Consider the following 14,436-nt stretch of genomic DNA (forward strand, 5'->3'; position numbering starts at 1 on the left):
GCATGAAATAAAGTTGCATGGAGTTACATGTAATATATTAGCATGGACAGAGGTTATACCATATGATCTCAATCAATACCAAATTGGATTTGTCAATGCATCCTGATAGTCAAAGCATGCAGGCATACACAAAATGTGCAAGCTGCAGAATAAGCATATTGCATAGAAGTCAAGCATCTCAGCATACTGAGGTACAGCAATATAGCCTGATGACTAAGGTTTGCCAACATCCTTGAAATTTTGCATAGGTGGCCATTTACAGTGGCAAAGAGGTTTACTACATCCCACTGTACTACCACAGGGGCCAACCATTATTCCATATGGATCATTACAGAAATCAGTTGTGGTGTGCTTGCAAATGTACAGCATCAATATGAAATATATTTTATAGAATCTACTCACCACTCTTTCTTTTTTAATCATGGCCTTCAACCAGCTGAAATCTACTCCCTTATACATTACAGCAACAAACAGCATATAATGATCATATTCACGCTGAGATTTTGGTGCTCCTTCTGGATAGCTCATTCTTATAGTGGTTTTGTTACCAACATCGTTAGTAAATCCTTGGATTGGTGCATTGTTCAGCCTGATAGAGAAGAATTTACATTTCTTGGTAGGTAATTAAACTATACAAATAACTTAAATGGCAGCGTTCTGTTTAAGTTTGTGTGTACAGTGAGTTCAGTAAAGTGGAATACTTGAATTGGCGTGGTGTCTGAACAGGCACTTCTTGCAAACAGACATGCAGTGAAATTATTCATTGGTCAGATGAGGAATTTTTCCCCATGATTGCAACAGCATTCCAAATGTCTTAAGGTCATCAGGACACAAAGATCTGTTCTGTTTATCATATGATTTCAAGTAATACCAAATAGTCTTTGTCAATGAATCTTGATATGCAAATTTTCGTTAGACTTGGTTAACTACGTGTCATGCATTCAACCAAAAAACAAGGACATCCAAATGGAATGTAGCCAAAATTGCAAATAGTTCCCACATGCAGGCAACCAGGATATTGTGTTGTTTGCCTGGAGCCAAGTATGAGGATTTCTCTATGTAACTAGAAAAGAACTAGCAATTGGAGGCTTTCATCAGGTTAACATGGCTCACATGGGAACAAGAAACACTGACGAGACAAGAAATTAGCTTCTTTAAAGAGTTGTATAATGTTCGGTATTTGGTGTGACTGGGCCTGGTGTAACTAACTGGTTTATGTATGGCACAAATGTGGTATAATAAGATACATTTAAATCACGCTGTAATTGAGCACACGATCCTGATATCAGTAAGAGAAAAGATACCAGTCTAGAATGAGGATGTGAGGAGAGAGGTCTTAGACATTACACTGGACAGCAATATTGCTAACCTACTATTTACAGATGGATATAAAAAAAGTGTTATGGTTCATAAAGAGTTGACAAACCTCAGAAATAAGAACCAAGTAGGCTCTATGATTGTGTATACTCAGGCACCCATAGCCTGAGACACTTCAGGCTGGTATCACACTGTGCTGATAGTAGTATTGCCTTAAGCACAAGATAAAGTAATATGATCCACTTGTTTGCTGCTGAATTTGTAGCTGGTGTCCTAGCAACAGTATAATAAATAAAAACCGAAAGAACTGCAGATGCTGTAAATCAGGAACAAAAACAAAGTTGCTGGAGAAGCTCAGCAGGTCTGGCAGCATCTGTGAAGGAAAAAACAGAGTTAACGTTTTGGGTCTGGTGACCCTTCCTCAGAAGGTAAGCAGCCTGTGGTTAACTTGATAAGACATCAGGGCCAGATAAGAGGTATTCAACAATATTCTGAGGGAGATGTGAGTGGAAAATGCACAGGCACAGGCCATAAATTTCAAGTTTTCCCTAGACTTGGGGGTTAGTAGAGGACTAGAGACTTGCAAATGCTGTACCTTGTTCTAAAAAGAGAAGCACAGAAGCTGCAGCGAGTCAGTTTAATTTCAATGGTGGGGAAACCTTTAGAAAGAATAATTCAGGACAAGATTAATCTTTCACTTTGACGAATGTGGTTTATTTATGGAAATCCAGCACCAATCTGTTCAGGGCATATCATAAACTTCCAAAAGCACTTGATAATGTGTTGCATATCAGACTTACACATAGAGTTAGCTAGAGTTAGAAGAAACAATACAAACATGAGGCAGAATGTGGGCACCCTTCATCCACAGACATTGGCATCTGATTAGTGCCACACCCCAACATTCTGACATCTGGCCAACCCACCTGTGAGATGTTTCTGTACTTCAATGCTGCACCTCAGGCTGTGTAGGCAACTCTCATTGCAATGCTACTATAAGCACACTATGCGCTCAGGGACATACACCCCCCTCACAGATTGGATCAGGCTGCATCTGAGGGCTTCTCAAAAACTCTCTTAGAGGATGGTTACAGCAGCCCTGCTTTGCCTATTAGTTCAGGTAGCTTGCCTTGTTAGTCAGTTAGTCATTAGTCAAGAGCCGGTGTGGGGGGGTGGTCGCGGTGGGTAGGTTGGGGAACATGTCTTGCTGTATGGTTAGGTGGTATATATCACACCATGTGCCAGAAGCTTACACAGAAAACATACAGCATGTGCAGCAAATAAGTGGTCATGGCTCAAAGCCTTAGGGGAGTAGCCATCACCACAGTCCATGGAGCTACTTGTCAGTCGGGGAATGCCGTCGTACTAAATCAAGAGCTGACACTCCCACTGAGGTGTAAGTACCTGATCTGGTGAGGGGGGAGAGGTTTGCAGGACTAAGCTTTGTCGATGCTTCCTCTGGGGCCTTGCAGCACTCTCCCTTAGGGGTGGAGGAGGTGCCCTCTGGCAGAGTAGCTTCTTTTCCACAGGGTCTGTGGCCATCCTGCTGGTATCTACACGGCATAAGGGAGAGGAGGCGTCACAGCCAATGGGTCAGAGTGGAGCACAATCTGGTACTGGCTCAGGCAATTGAGCATGATCTGACAAATGGGCCACAGACAGCCCTGAGGTTCCTGAGTGGCCAGTCTGGGGGAGAGGTAAGACTCATGCAGCTGGGTGGATGTATCGGCATCAGTTGGGATCTGGACACTTCTCATCCACCAGTCTCTGTTCGACTCACACTGATAGGCTACAGCCAGTCTGTCAGTCTGATTGGGGGGAGGGGTACACTGCTGTGGGCAGGAGACTCAGGATAATAAAATGTGAGGCTGGATGAACACAGCAGGCCAAGCAGAATCTCAGGAGCACAAAAGCTGACATTTCGGGCCTAGACCCTTCATCAGAGAGGGGGATGGGGTGAGGGTTCTGGAATAAATAGGGAGAGAGGGGGAGGCGGACTGAAGATGGAGAGAAAAGAAGATAGGTGGAGAGAGTATAGGTGGGGAGGTAGGGAGGGGATAGGTCAGTCCAGGGAAGACGGACAGGTCAAGGAGGTGGGATGAGGTTAGTAGGTAGGAGATGGGGGTGCGGCTTGTGGTGGGAGGAAGGGATGGGTGGGAGGAAGAACAGGTTAGGGAGGCAGAGACAGGTTGGACTGGTTTTGGGATGCAGTGGGTGGAGGGGAAGAGCTGGGCTGGTTGTGTGGTGCAGTGGGGGGAGGGGACGAACTGGGCTGGTTTTGGGATGCGGTGGGGGAAGGGGAGATTTTGAAGCTCGAGAAGTCCACATTGATACCATTAGGCTGCAAGGTTCCCAAGCTGAACATGAGTTGCTGTTCCTGCAACCTTCGGGTGGCATCATTGTGGCACTGCAGGAGGCCCATGATGGACATGTCATCTAAAGAATGGGAGGGGGTGTAACTGGGAGGTGCAGTTGTTTATTGTGAACCGAGCGGAGGTGTTCTGCAAAGCGGTCCCCAAGCCTCTGCTTGGTTTCCCCAATGTAGAGGAAGCCACACCGGGTACAGTGGATGCAATATACCACATTGGCAGATGTGCAGGTGAACCTCTGCTTAATGTGGAATGTCATCTTGGGGCCTGGGATAGGGGTGAGGGAGGAGGTGTGGGGGCAAGTGTAGCATTTCCTGCGGTTGCAGGGGAAGGTGTCGGGTGTGGTGGGGTTGGAGGGCAGTGTGGAGCAAACAAGGGAGTCACGGAGAGAGTGGTCTCTCCGGAAAGCAGACAGGGGTGGGGATGGAAAAATGTCTTGGGTGGTGGGGTCAGATTGTAGATGGCGGAAGTGTCGGAGGATGATGCATTGTATCCGGAGGTTGGTGGGGTGGTGTGTGAGAACGAGGGGGATCCTCTTTGGGCGGTTGTGGCGGGGGCGGGGTGTGAGGGATGTGTTGCGGGAAATACGGGAGACGCGGTGAAGGGCGTTCTCGATCACTGTGGGGGGAAAGTTGCAGTCCTTGAAGAATGTGGACATCTGGGATGTGCGGGAGTGGAATGTCTTATCGTGGGAGCAGATGCGGCGGAGGCGGAGGAATTGGGAATAGGGGATGGAATTTTTGCAGGAGGGTGGGTGGGAGGAGGTGTATTCTAGGGAGCTGTGGGAGACTCAGGAAACTACTTTTGGGGTAGGGTTAGGGGAAATGTATTCATAAAGTGGGGATTTGGTAAAGCATGGATGAGAGCCCAGTTACACGGGATGGGTTTTACCCAGCAGCCTGACTAACACCTACCGGTGGAAGCTGGCCACCACAGCCCCAACTAGCCCCTTCGCTGTCGACTTCCATTAAGCTGGAAATCAAAACTACGCAGTGAGAATGAAACACTCATGACCACACTCTGAGTGTGAGGAGTAAACATCTCGAGCTGTGAGGGACAGGATTGCAAGACCACTCGATGTGAGGCTGTTTAGAGGCTAGAACACTAGGCACCTATGCATGCACTGCACAGGACCTAGACCTGTGTTCTCCCCTATCCCTGGCAATTCTAATGCACTGGCTCCCTGTCTGCTGCCTATCCCCCTTCTACAGACATTGCTGATCACTTCATTCAGCACCAACACTTTTGTACACAGAGACCAGGAAAGGATAAGTACAAGGACCAAGAAAGGCAACAGAACCCCATACTGACCGAGCCTTGCTCTTGCTTCCAGATGCTGAACCAGGCGCTCAACATAGTTGTTGATCCATGCCGCATACTGGTCGAACATAGTGGTGGCACAGTTTCATTTGGTGCTAGACAGAGCCTCAATCAAACCATTAGCATTTATGGAAATGTGAGCATTGGTGTACAGGGCAATGTCACTTTTGTCCACAAAGTGCCTTCAAATGTTACCTTCAGTCTTTCCCTCCCACTATTTCTCAGTGTAGTCCATTCTCTGCAGCTGGGATGGGAGAAGATTGCTCTGAAGTGGACCCCCCCGACTTTGGATGTTTGCTCAGGTGATCCTGGAGACCTTTATGTCTAGCTTGCCGACCCATGCCTTGCAGGAGACAATTGGGCCGTCCTTGGCTTGAACTTTCAAGGCCCAGAGTAGGAAAGGCAGGATGCAGGTGTAGGGCTCACCCATCTCTGGAGTGTGCAGGGAGGAGACTTCAAAGGAGCCTTTGGGTAAATCCCCCCATCCATAGCTGTAGGAACCAGCAACGCTACGAGTGGGGGATTTATTCATTGTCCACCTCCAGAGATGTTACAGTGAGGTGTTCACCAACTTGTGCTACTTGATGTTCTGAACCTGACACTCCCACTGAAGTGTCTGTACCTGAGCTGCTGGTTTTGAACGGGGTGCTTCAATACTCTCATGCTCAGAGGTCAAGGAGTAGCCTGTTACTGTGTGAGATAATGGCCTTCCCACTGCCATCTGCAAGAAACAAGGGAGGGAAGGCATCAGGGTTAGTTGTTGGAAGTTTTGTGCAAGACATGGTACTGACAGTGGAGCTAACATGAGAGTTGAAGCGGAATGAAGATTTGGACTTACTTGATTGGTGGGATATAGAATCAAAGTATCCCTACAGAGTAGAAGCAGGCCATTCAGTCTGTTGAGTCCACAACAATCCTTCAAAGAACATCCCAAACAGACCACCATTCCCCACCAGCACCACACCAGCAACACCCCCCCACCGCCATGCCCTTGAGAAATGGTGGTGAATCACCATCTTGAGTCACTGCAGTCCATGGGGGACATGCATATTGTGGTGGCTGGGGTACCTCTCAAGCAGAATGTTTTGTGTTGGATGGCGTTGATCTCCATGAGTGTTGTTAGAGTCACACCCATCGAAGCAAAGGGAAACTACTCCAGCATACTCCTAATTTATGTCTTGAGGATTTTGGACAGGCTTTGGAGAGTCAAGAGATGAGTTACTTGCTGTATCATTATGGTCACCGTATTTTAATGAATGGCCCAGTTCAGTTTCTGGTCAATGGTGACCTACAGGATGTTAATAGTGGAGAATTCAGTGATTGAACACTGTTGAATGTCAAGGAGAGATGTTTTGATGCTCTGTATTGGATTGGCCATTCTCTGGCACTTGTGTGGCATGAATGTTACTTACCACTTATCAGCCTTAGTCTGAATGTCACCCAGATTTTGTTGCAACGGCGCCAACCATTTCAGTATCTGAGCAGCTAGGAATGGCGTTGAATATTGTACGATCAAGAATAAAGTCCCCACATATTGGAGGGAAGGCCATTGATGAAGCAGCTGAAGATGGTTGGGCCTAGGACACTACCTGAGAAACTCCTGCAGTGATGTCCTGGAGCTGATATGACTGATTTTCAACAACTACAACCATTTTCCCATGTGTCGGGTATGAATCAAACCAGCAGAGAATTTTTCTCCACAGCCCCATGAACTCTAGTTTTGCTAGGACTTCATGCAGAATTCAAGGCTTTATCAATAGGAGTTAAGTCAGATAGTTAAAAAAACAAGAAGGTTATCTTAAACCTGTATATTAAATAAAACATTAGTTTCCTTCAAATGGAGCTTTGCATCCAGTTCTGGGTGCCACACTTAAGAAAGGATGTGACAGATTATGATATAATTAAGAAAACATTAAAGAGAATTCTTTCAGGAATGAGGAAATTCGGCTTTACAAGGTAAGACCTAGGTCTATTTGATCAGTTATTGTCAGCATCACTAAAATAAATCAAAAGAACTATGAGAAACAACTTATCCCACCCTATAGTTTAAACTCTTGAACTGCAGCATTTGTTTCTCTTGTTTCTTCTTCCACCTGTAACATTTGTGTCATACCTGCTGTTTTCATTTGTCTAACTTGTGAATGAATGTGTGTGTTTAGGGTTTCAAAGGGATGTAACTTAACTTGAATAGTAGTAATGAGTAATTTATTGTTGCTTGCCAATTGTTAAGGAACAAATTTGTTTACAAGATATATGGCCATTTTTCTGTTAATTGCGATATATGGTGTGAATTACCTTTTCCTGAATAGCAGTTAGTCAGACAAATACATCATCTTGGTAGTTTAATGGGTAGTCATATATTTATGATAACTTGTGGAATATTGGTGTTTTCCAATTAAGTTATGACTATCCATAATGTGTGGCCGTGATTTGGAATGATTTAATAGTATTGTCCAAAAATAGTGTTTAAACACAGGAAGGAGAGAAGTTTGAGGAGTTATAGAGGAAGACTGGGGGTGTGCGATTACCTGGACTAAAAGAGCTAGTACCGATTCGATGGATGGTATGGTTTCTTACTGTGTTGTATTAATCTGTGTTCTAACTTCCTGACCAGTGAAACACTGCCTAGAAAAATATGCTACTGTTATATCTCATTGTATGTAATTTGTGGTGAAGGGAAGTGCAAAACAATGACGTAACAGACTGCTCCACATTTCACCAATTTCCCTTTTACATTTGAACCATTTGTCGTTTAGCTTGTAAGTCTGGTCTGCCAATCCATTAATGTTTATTTTGTGTCACTGTGTAAAATGAATTCCTTTCTGACTGGATTTGGATACAACTCCTTCTTGATTTCTACAGAACACCAGAGCAAGACACCAAGAGGAAACTGGAACACTTTTTACAGATGGTGCAGAGTATCTAGCTGAGGAATTTTCATTCCCACCAACTGGCTGAATGACCCTGGCATCATTCTTGGAAATGGCAACTTATTCTCTATCCAGAAGATGGTCAGATGGCTTCAAAAAAAGAAAACAATGTTCAGACAGAGATAAGGTCTAATTTCATAAAGAACATCAAGTTGTAGCGAGTCAGATTTATCACTCCTGTAAGAACAATTACTTATTTTGTTATTTTTCATTTGTCCATAGCAAATTTGATACATAATTTATATACTTATGGACAAATGTAAATGCTTGAATCCAAGTGACGTTCTCCTCAATTACTGAGGGTAAGGTGCATACTCTGACAGTTTCATAAAGAAATGAGCAAAAAAAATTTACTTTTCAGATGTAACTGAATTCTCAGAGGTTCAGGGAATAGTTCTTAAACGACACGATTGCATTCAATGTTTAACCTAAGCTGCAGCTGGCAGCTTGTCGTTACTATGATACTTCTATGTGGCTGAGAACCACAAACTCAGTGTATTTGGGTAGAGGTTGTGTATGGAGGGGCTGTGTGTTAGTCTGGGATATATTTTTTGATGTCTACAACATGGAGTTTTTATCTGATTGAGGACTGAGTGACAATGATAGCAAGCAGCCACAACTAAATGGAATTTCTGCCACGCCTTTCTTATAACTTTCAACAGAAACAACGGCTTGCCCTGTACCAGAGTTCATGGCCAAACCACAGAGCCAGTGAACATATGGTTGGTATTCAGAATGATCTTGGTTTGAGCAGGCTAAATGCTGAAACGGAACCATCTCACATAACATAATGTAGCATGAATTCCTCATCATTTGCCTTTCCACTCCTCATAATGCCAAACATCGAGAGCAGAGATGAAGACTTCATTCATTGCTAGAGATTGATTTTCTCTCTAAATATAGGGAAGTTTTGGACAATGGAAGGACTGTTCAGTTTTATAGCTCATTTTAACTGGAAAGTCTGCCATCTTGACTTCCTTGCAAGCCAGATAATGTTATCATTATCACCGATAGTCCCATGCCGAGAGACTTCAGAGTATTATATAATCTCACACTTCAACTGAATGCAGCAATGTTGGAGGCCTTGTCTTTCAGATGAGATGTGAAACTGAGGCCCTGCTTGACCTCCCAGTTGGATATATGGATCCTGCGTTAATATTCAGAGAGGAGCATGATGTTCACCTCATACAACCCACTGCTCAGTTATCTCATTGATATTTGTAGGTATTTGCTGTCTGAAAATTGCCCATGATGTTTGCCTACACAATGAACAAGATATTGGGGGAACTTTCAACTTTTTAGCACAGGTGTTGACCTGACAAATAGGATCAGATGGATTTGGCACCAGTGGGTAGCCTGCTTATTCAGGCAGTGATGTTGCAAATAACTTTCCCACACTTTGAGGGCACTTCATTGGCTGGGAGGCTTTCTAGGGCATCTGAAGGTCATGAAAGAGGTTAAAAAACAATTGGTCCTCAAAATTGGATTTGCCAGGACTGGTAGTTTTGGTGTAACAAGTGCCATTTTGACATTGCAATGGCTTCTGCACCATTTGTGCACAATTCCATCATCACTCAAGTTGAATGCTGTCTTGGTGAAGATTTTAGAGTGAGCATTGAGAGTGTGCTCTGGGAGAATGGTGAACAACAATGATTGTGCTGCATTTCTATCGTCACAGAACACCCTCTTGCTAACATCTATTGTTAAACATGTGCAGCTAAGTATGTGATTACTGGCAGGAAGGACCTTTCATCAACACTCCCCCCTCCTTCTATAGTACTTTACTTGATGGGTTCATCAATCACAGGGATTAATTTCTATTGGCTTCTTTTGTGTACGTAGATGTGCTGCTGGCTTCTACAGTTGTTTAAATTTGGTGGGGTTGACAGGAAGTGATGCAAAGCTGCTTCAGGGGTTCTGGTCAGGCCATTTAATCCCAGTTCGCATCTCCTTTAATTTGCACCGTCAGAAGAAAATGGAGCAGAAGCAGGAGAGATAAGGGCCAGTGAACACAGTCACTGAATTGATGGTTGCAAGTGTGTGATTGATTGACTGTCTGGCTTCCAATGAACTGCACACTCCTCCCCCAGGATTTGCAAAGTGTGGATGATGGATCCTCACGAAAGTCACTTTGGTGAAAGACACATCAAGGATTTGCTAGCGCTTATCCTCCTCTCCTGTGCAGAGAAAAATAAAACTACCTGGTATCTAAGGAGAAGAAGCATTTGTCCTAAACAAGTGATTATAGTTGATTGTATGATAGCAATCAAGTGCAAGTCATCTTTGTTGTCTAGGCATTAATACAAAACAGCCGCAACTTTATTAGGAATGAAATTACAATAATCTTTAATACAAACTAATCTTTAACACTATTTAGCCCCTTAAGGTTACAATACTTCCTGAGCCTTCTGTAGATTTATGCAGTTGCTCTCTGTCTGGCTCTGATTCTGGGTCGGTGAAGCAGATTTCTTCCCATCTCTCTGGATAGTTAGCTATCTCTGCCTGTTCTCATGCTGGTTTCCTCAGGCAGCCTCAGACAATGCAAGAGCAAGTTCTGCAGATGAACCCTGTTTTTTATGGTTTTCTATAGTTCTGGTCTATCAGGGAGATACACTTAATAGTTTGAAACAAGAGTCAATCATTTAGATGGCATGCTACTGTTAGTTTTCTATGTAGCAGGACCCTGAACCTATTTGTCTGGGCTCTCCTTTCTTTAGTGGATAAGTTGTTAGGGTATGTCTGAGTCAGATAACTGTTGCCTTTTACACTAAGCTAATGTCATTAGCACCTGTCTGCTGTGTTTACACTGTGCCTGGTGTATGAGTTTTGTGATTTCAAAATTTTACTTGGCCAATGTACACAGCTTCCCTTGCTGCTTGACCAAGTTAGCAATCTATCTGTGCTTTAGCAGCTAGGAGGCTGCTTCACATTGATTTGATGAACATTGATGCTAAGATTATGAGGAAAACCTGGGCAGTGGGCCTTTTAGACCCAGAGTTGTTCTCCCATAGATAAGGCCATAAGACATCATCAGCAAGTGCTTAATACAATTTTCAATACTAACCTTTTCAAAGCCAAACACCTTGAAAATATCTTCTACCAAAGCCTATTTTCCATTATTAATATTTATATACTCACGCACATAATTACACTTACCAGTACCTTACCTGCCTCCAGTCTCCGACCTCACAAATCTAGGCCATCTGCTGGTTTCATTATTCTATAAGATTTTCCCTTCAAAATGGAAAGTTGCTCGGTGAAAGCTACGGACTGATTCTGTTCTTGAAGTGTGAAGTCAGTAAAGTCCCTTTAAACTGGAGGACCGTTTATCTAGCAAATATCCTTCACAAGAGGATACTATTCTTGCTGAATATAACAACTGATTAGTTGAATCATCTGAATCACAGAATTATTATGGTGGAGTAGGTCATTCAGCCCATCTTGATTGCACCAGTTTTCCAGAGGAGTATTATGACTTAGTGCCATTCTCCCATCCCTGTAACCCTGCACACTGTTCCGATTTAAATAATTATCCCGATGCTCCTTTGAATGCTTCATTTGAACCTGCTTCTACCAGTCTTCCAGACAGAGCTTTCCAGATCTGAACCTCTTGCTGCAGAGAAAAGCTTTTTCTCATATTTCATTTATTCATTTTGCAAATCACTTTAAGTCTCTACTCTCTTTTATTAACTGTTTATGAGCAGGACTGGTTTCTCCTTGTCTGCTGTGCCTAGAACTCTCCTGATTTTGAAAACCCTCAAACAAATATCCTCTTAGTTTCTCAACTCCAAGGAAAGTAATTCCAACTTCATGAATCTGTCTTTACAACTGAAGTTTCTCATCCCAGGAACCATTCTTGTAAACGTCTTCTGTATTATCTTCAACCCATTCACAGCCTTTTTAAAGTGTGGTGTCCACAGCTGCACTCAGTACTCCAGCTGAGGTCCAATTAGTGTATTATATAAGTTCAGAATGACATTGTAATCTATATTCTTGCAACACTAATAGTAACTCCTAGGACACAGTATGTTTCATTAAGTGCTCTCTTTACTTGTCCTATCATCTTTAATGAATTATGTACAGTTACAAAGTGTGAAGCTGGATGAACACAGCTGGCCAAGCAGCATCTCAGGAGCACAAAAGCTGATGTTTCGGGCCTAGACCCTTCATCAGACCTTTCTGTATCCCAGATTTTTGCAATCTCTCTCCATTTAAAAAGCATGGCTTTCTTCTATTCCTTCTGCTTCCTTCAAGCTAGTGCTTCATGAATGCTAATACGCTGGTCAATATTCTCCAGAATTTACCTTTAGAATCAAGAATAGCATGTGGGAAATGGAAATTTGGCACTGATGCAGTGGGATCGGTGAGACTGTGCAGTTGCGTTAAACCTTTCTTTCTTAGAGCTGACCTCTTTGGTATACATGGCACCCTTAATCCAAATTTCTTCCTCTAGTCTCAAAATAATCTTCAGAACTGATGGAATTCCATAGTTTTCCGAATTGGGACTTCAGACCAGTATCACCATACATAATTTAGTGGGATGATATTGCTTTTGTCAGAGACTTAGTGAATTAACTTTACTGCAAGTATCCCCCTCTTTTAGTTACTGTTATTGTTCACTGTGACAATTCATAATCGCTATCGGATACAGTGACTGACTTTGCTATTTGACACACTGCTCATGGGCCAAGGTCACTAGTATTTTAATTTAATGATGTCAGCTTTGTCTCACTAGTCTACAATGTCAACACATTATTCAGTGAGGTGCTGACAGAGGTGCCTTTTTATTAATGAGATGTTAAACTGAAAGTTCATCTGCCTTGGCACGATTTGAAAAAAGAGCAACCTAGTTCTTTGCAGGATCCTGGAAATATCTAAGCATCACTCAGAAAACATATGAGCTGGGTATTATCTCATTACTGTGTGTAGGACCTAACCATTTGCAAATTTACTGCCATTATCCTAAAGTGGCAAAAACACTGAGGTCAAGCCATATAATTCAGGCTAAAACTACTTATTAAGCTTATTATAATGACTCAAATTATACAGAAGATTCAATAGCATGCGAGATAAATAGGCTCTGTCATCATCAAGCGATAGTAAGAACTGAAGAAGAATTTCTGAAGAAAGATCCCGACCCCAAACGTTAACTTTCCTGTGCCTCTGATGCTGCCTGGCTCACTGTGCTCTTCCAGCTCCACACTGTGTTATCTTTACAATAACACCCTTTTTTAATGCTGTTTCTCCATGTGTTTTCTACCAAATTATATTATTTCACACTTCTTTGTTTTGAACTTCATCTGCCACCTATTTGTCCACTTTACAAATAGAATGTGAACATTCTATTGAAATTCTTTGTTGACGTCCTCACTGTTTATAATGTATCTAAATTATATCATCCGCAGACTTGGAAATTGTCCCTTCCACTCCAATATCAAATCATTAATATGTAACTGGAAAAGGAAAGGTCACAATCCTGGCCGCTGGGAAAATAAACCTTCTTTCAGTCTGAAACTTACTTTTTGTTTCTTATCTTTAAGCCAATATAGCATCCACATTACTACTGTCCCTTTTATTCCATGACCTATAACTTTTATGTCTGCTTTTCAGCACTGAATTGAATGTATTTTGGAAGTCCAATGTGTAGCCCACATCAGCAGCATTGTCCTCATCAATCCTCTCTGTTACATCTTCAAAAAACTCCAACAAACTAATCAAGCCATAATTTTCTGTTAAGAAATTCTCATTGGTGCACCCTGCTTCACCTATACTTGTCCCCGTGACTATTAATTCTACCCAGCATTATTATTTCTATGAGTTAGCCCGTTACCGAATTAAACTAACTGTTCTGTTAATGCCAGGCATTTCCTTACAATCTTTCTGAATAAAGGAATAACGTTTGCAATTTCCAAGTCCCTTGGCACCACCCCTCTGTCCTGGCAGAATTGAAAGATTATGCCCAGTGCATCTGCAGTTTACATTCCCACTTCTTTCACTATCCTTTCATGCATTTCATCCAACCCCAATCAGTACCAAAGCTTATCCAAGACTCCCTCTTCATCATTTTTAACCATTCTCCTGACAGTTTCCCCCTCTGTCATCAGGGCTTGTGTAAAATCAGTTTCATTGGTAAAAGCAGATGCAAAATGTTCATTCAGTATCTCAGCCATGATGCCTGCCTCCATGTCTAAATCTCCATTCTGCTTCCTAAATGATCTTACTCTTCCTTCTGCTACTCTTACTATTTATGTGTAGGTAAAAGACTTTGGGATTCGCCTTCATATTAGATCAACACCAATCTCCTTACATGCTCCTTCTTTACTTCTCCTATTTGCCTTTTCACTTTCCTTCTGAACATTTTGCAATGTTGTTGATTCTTGTTGTTTGATGGTATCTCCAACATATCCTTTCCAGTGCATCTTCCCAAAGTAAATTTGGAATAACAAGATGGCATCTCTTTTTTTGTTCATTCACTGGATATGGGCATTGCTGGATAGACC

At 42.6% G+C, this 14,436-nt stretch overlaps 1 protein-coding gene across 1 annotated transcript in view; it reads left to right on the forward strand.

The window, feature by feature from the left end:
• Positions 1–1,639: 1,639 nt before the first annotated feature.
• iftap (intraflagellar transport associated protein) overlaps positions 1,640–14,436 on the forward strand; it is a 63,522-nt gene continuing 50,725 nt past the window's right edge. Inside the window, exon 1 of the mRNA XM_059652136.1 lies at positions 1,640–1,745. The gene's annotated coding sequence lies outside the window, so the exon portion shown is untranslated. The remainder of the gene's footprint in view (positions 1,746–14,436) is intronic.

This window comes from Stegostoma tigrinum, chromosome 17 (assembly GCF_030684315.1).
Source record: "Stegostoma tigrinum isolate sSteTig4 chromosome 17, sSteTig4.hap1, whole genome shotgun sequence".
NCBI lineage: Eukaryota > Metazoa > Chordata > Chondrichthyes > Orectolobiformes > Stegostomatidae > Stegostoma > Stegostoma tigrinum.